This window comes from Lactuca virosa, chromosome 7 (genome assembly GCF_052849685.1).
Source record: "Lactuca virosa cultivar CGN04683 chromosome 7, Lactuca_virosa_CGN04683_v6, whole genome shotgun sequence".
Lineage (NCBI taxonomy): Eukaryota > Viridiplantae > Streptophyta > Magnoliopsida > Asterales > Asteraceae > Lactuca > Lactuca virosa.
In genome coordinates this window covers 81479685-81485519 of record NC_136432.1, presented here as the reverse complement: position 1 = coordinate 81485519, position 5835 = coordinate 81479685, and positions in this window count along the sequence as shown.

Genomic DNA, 5835 nt, shown 5'->3' with positions numbered 1-5835 from the left:
GTTGTTCATCCAGTTTGCAAAGTACATTGCTGCATGACGAGTTGTTTCTTCCTTGAGTTGTTGGGCCACCGTCGACTTAGCTTTCCTTTCATGATTTTTTTTTTTAAAACTTTAAAATCCTCTTGTCACACCCCCGACCGAGGTAGAAGAACATGCTAGGTTGTGCGACTTAGTTCATGGATCTCATGCAACTTGGGTATATAACATAAGTACAATGATAAACAAAACAGTAGTTGTATTCTATCTTGAAGTTTGAATACAAGGTTTTTACAGACAATAATAGAGTACAAGAATTGCCTTAAAGAGGTAAGCAGATATAACAAAAACTAGAAAAAACCTGGTCGCCTAGAATAAATGACTATTCCTTCGTCTGAAATGCTTGTTTAGTGATTTCCTGATAATACATGTAGTTTTGAGGGTCCATACAAGGTTGGTGAGAGTTACATGTTTTCTAACAATGTAGAAATGGTACTTTTAAAATGACCAAAAATTATTGTCTTTGTGAATAAAACCATATTTATTAAATGTTTTGTAAAGAGAAACCAACTCCATGGTTTGTAGAGAGAGAGGGGGAGATAGAGAGATAGAGAGTCAGCTAATGTTTATAATGAGTCCTATAACCGAGCTATGTGACTAGAGTACCCCTACAACACTTCATTGGACGTCATAGAAATGACTTAAGATATTTATCGCCCGCTTCAATTTGATTTTCGAGGTTGTAGCTAGCAACCGCAGGTAGGCGTGTCAACCCATATAGCTCTATACGTATGTATATCGCTCCGGGGATTAACAGTTATACAGGTGTGGGTCTATTAACTGTGTATACTTAGGTAATGAATATCGTCTCATTATAAAAGCCATTAACTAATGTACAGGAATAATTACCCGCCCTATCTTATACGTGGATAAGCATCTTGGGCGTAATGATCGAGAGTGAATAACCCTAACTTATACGTGGATAAGTCACTAGGCAAAATGATTTATGATGGATACAGTTTTACTATAAAAACTGAGTATGTTTGATAAGTATATATGTAAAGGTGTAAGATGCCCGTTTTAATAAAGTGGTAAATCTCATGGTAATGTACACACATACGTGTATAAATCCAAGTTATAAGAATTATAACTTATATATATATATATATATATATATATATATATATATATATATATATATATAGAGAGAGAGAGAGAGAGAGAGAAGTACGATAATGTAAGAACTTAAAAATTGGTATGAACCGCGAGGACAAATCTTGGCCCTATGAAAAAATAAAAGGTGGAGATTTGATTTTATTTATCATCAAAATATCGCGAGATGGTATGACGATTTAGTAATCATATGCAAGATACTGACAATTTCCGGTAAAGGTTAAATGTTTTGAGGGTTAAGAAGGAAAAACAAAAAGCAAAAAAAAATCAGATTTTGGGAACCACACGTGCCTAGAGGCGCCCCAACCCACTCCCCCACTCTCACGACAAGTGTCAACTCCTCATTGGCTGTCGTTTTTATTTTTCATCCATTTTGTTTTTTTTATCATACCTTTTATTTTCTTTGAAAAAAATATCTGAAAAAACTAATGTTGTTAAAATTTAATTCTCTACAAAATGAGCATAATCATGAAATTTGATTTTTCTTTTATTTTTTATATTTATAAAAAAACCTAGAAACAAAATTCTCCAAAAATTATAAAAATTTAAGGAATACTTCTACTCTTTATTTTAATGACTTTATAAAAAGAATTTTTAAAAAATATGGTGTTTTTGATACCAAACTTGATTTTAAAAGATTTAAAAGTTTTTTTAAAAAAATATCGAACATAATATGATCCAAATAGAAATGATTCAAAATATTTATGATGCAAAAATATTATGATTAAAGATGTTTATGATCCTTAAGTTGTTATGATCTAAAAAAATTTTGATTCAAATATTTAATGATAATTAATTATTATATTTTATATGATTCAAAATTAAATGATTCAAAAAACATAATGATCCAAATGTTTTATTGAACAAAAAAATTTATATAGTTCAATATATTATGATCTAAACTAATATGATTCAAATTAATAAGTTCCAAAAATATATGATGCATAATATCGTTATGATTCAAAATACTATGATTCAAAATTTTTGATCCAAAAATAATATGATTCAAAAAAAAGTATGAACGGAAAATAATATGATCCTTAATATTCTTCTTATTAAAAATTTTATAATTGTTAAAAATTAAAAACTCAAACCGATATTTAGTTTAAAAAATAAAACCTTACAATCTTCAAATATGTAGTAAAGATATTAAAAAAAATCTTAAAAAATAAAAAAAATAAAAAAACAAATAAATTAAAAACGTTAAAACCGAGCATATATCTATTTTAAAAAAATTTGAATTTTTTTAACAAAAAATAAAAAATAATAATAATAAAACAAAAAAAAACAAAAATAATTGAAAAAGAAAAGAAAAACCCATTTAAATGACATTACATGGACATTCGTCACATATGATTGTTCCTTCGATTCCGTATTACCTGCGCCGCAAGCGAACGAGTCATGAACAAATAAATGGGGTTGACATTTGTGACTTTGACGAAATGATTGGTGGAGAATAGTCCTCGTGGTTCCTACCATTTTTGGGTTCCTACCTAATCCGGACCCTATATATATATATATATATATATATATATATATATATATATATATATATATATATATATATATATATATATAGAGAGAGAGAGAGAGAGAGAGAGAGAGAGAGAGAGAGAGAGTGAGTGAGTGAGGCTGTCTAACTTGTTACAATTATGTTCTAACTAGTCAATATAACATATGTTACTTACAAGTTAAGATTTTATGTGAAAATGTACGCCATAAATCGTATGTCATGAAAAGTTAACCTTTGTAAAATTTCAAAGTTCATATATATATATATATATATATATATATATATATATATATATATATATATATATATATATGAAATTTGAAATTTTACAAAGGTTAACTTTTCATGACATACGATTTATGGCGTACATTTTCACATAAAATCTTAACTTGTAAATAACATATGTTATATTGACTAGTTAGAACATAATTGTAACATGTTAGACAGCCTCTCTCTCTCTCTATCTCTCTATATATATATCTATATATATATATATATATATATATATATATATATATATACACACACAGATAGAGAGAGAGAGGTAGGTTCAAATGTTTCTCACATCTATTGTATGCTAGAATGCACCAATACGAATTTAGTATTAATTATATGTATATTAAACGCTATCCATACTTATAACTCATTTTTATGGAAACTAATTAAATTCGTCATTAATGTCAACAATAATATTGTTTCAGCATTAATTCATATCTAGAAGAATGAGAATGTATTCCAGCAGAATGAGAGTGTATTCTAGGAGAATACACTCTCGTTCTTCATATTCAATACAACTTTATTGTATTTTAAGTGAGTGAGTCCTGAAACAAAATACGAATTCATATATAAAAACCTAGATGCAAATTCATTCTGAAAGAATGTTATTGCTGACATTAATGACGGATTTAATTAGTTTCCATAAAAAGAGAATTATAATTATGGATATCATTTAATATACATATAATTATGGAAATCATTTAATATCTATATTTATTTAATTAAATAATTATTTAATTTACTAAATTCCTATTGGTGCATTCTAGCACACAATAAATGTAAGAAACAAAATAACCTTGCCATATATATATATATATATATATATATATATATATATATATATATATATATATATATATATATATATATATATATATATATATATATATATATCAAGTTTATAACTAGTTTTTAGTAAACAATGTATTATTCAACAACTAATTTTCGTAAACGAGATGTATTTTCAAGATTGTTTTCCCTAAATGAAATAAGTGAGCATATGTATTACCTCCCGAAATATATAAAAGCTTTAAAAGGGGGCCGTAAAGACTCACTTTCGATGCGTGATTTGTGATCTAGATTCCAGAGTGTGGTTGTTTTTTAGAAGTACCCCGAGAGAGCACGAGCATGAATCAACTTAAACCCGGTGCTTGGACTCAAAATAAACATCGAAAAACTCAATTAAAACTTGAGACATAAACTTGGAAACACCACATAAAAATAGAAATCACGAGATGGGCAGTGGCGGTGGAGGAATGGTGGATTAGCGATGGCGGCAAGGTGGCGAGGGGTGCTCCGACAGCATCTCGTCACCTCTTGTTTTTCTGTCCCGATAGCGAACGATGAGAGGGAGGGAAGTACGTGGAGGGAGGGAGAAAGGTAGGTGGTAGGAGGTGTTTGGGTGGTAACCGGTCGACGAAACTTGAGGAAAAAAAGGGGAGGATGGTGGTGGTTCTCGATGGCTCAAGGCTTTACTGTCGGTGGGCTTTTCTCGACCGAGAGGGAGAGCAAGTGGCTTCTTTTATAGCCCCATGCAAGCCTTAAGACTAGCTATGCACCATACCTTCTTGGTTAGTCAAACACACCAAAGAAACTAGCCCATACTTGGTACTTGGAAGTGATGGAGGAAAGGTGGGAGAGTTGGGGTCATGGTTATGGCCAAGGGGAAGGGTACAACGCTGATTTTACACTCATGCAAGGTGGTAAGCACCTAGGTGATGTCATCTTTATCAAAAAGTCTAATATTTTTTTTCGAGAGTGTCAAATGATAGAGTCGAGTGCACTGATTCCAGAAACCCGAACCGATTAAATTTTCGAATTGTAGAACTCTGAGAAATCGTGTTTAAAGATTTACGTTTAATTGATCTGATTCGTTCGATTTTTTAACTTTTATAAATATTTTTACTAAAAATATTATGAGTATGGAATCAAATAAGAGACCATAGTCTCAATCCAAAAACATTCTTGGAATATCCATATGAGGTGTGAAAGTGCCTTAACGGATCGAAATGGTTTATGCAACTTAAAGAAACTCAGTATTATACTAGTTTGGTTTCTTGTAATAGTTGTATCTTTTGCATACAAGGTCCGTTTTGGACGTTCTTTATATTTCTGGACTCATGTGAACATGTTCTACGATACTAAAGTGTTTCCTTCGCTAAAAAACACTTAATACGGAATTTCAGTTTTTAAACGTATTAACTAGGGTTACAGTTTGTTCTTTGTAATTCGTTTGAGATTTTCGACCATTGGAAGTAAGATGTCATCTCATATCTTATTTTAATTGTAATGACACTATTTTTTTTTCAAAATATCCATTAAAACTCAATAGGTCAGGTTACAATGTAATATCCCCCTCTGGCATGTATCACAATATTGTCCACTTTGGGCTCCCAACACGAAAACTTCCCAGGGGTCACCCATCCCTAAACTGTTCTCACCCGTGCAGGCTTCACTTCAGAGTTCTTATGGGATCTGCTGCCCTCACGGCTTTAAAACGCATTGTGACAAGGAAGGTATCCACACCCCTTATAAGGAAATGTTTCGTTCTCCTTCCAAGCCGATGTAGGATCGGGTGCAACCCACCTTCACCCCCCCCCCCCCATTATAGGGTTTGACGTCCCCGTCGAACACATCGACTCGTGCCCCAACTCTGATACCATTTGTAACAACCCAAAAATACTGACATAAAATTTCGTTTAATTTATAAATAAAGGATCATCAATTAATTGCTTAAATAAAACAGGTACATTATAATCAGAGTAGTCAAATGCAGAACAATAAGTGTGCGTGTCATGCAGTCAACCTGAGCTCTTCTTTTAAAAACTGAAGTACCTGAAAGATAAACTGAAAACCTTAAGCACAAAGCTTAGTGAGTTCCCCAAGATACCACATAC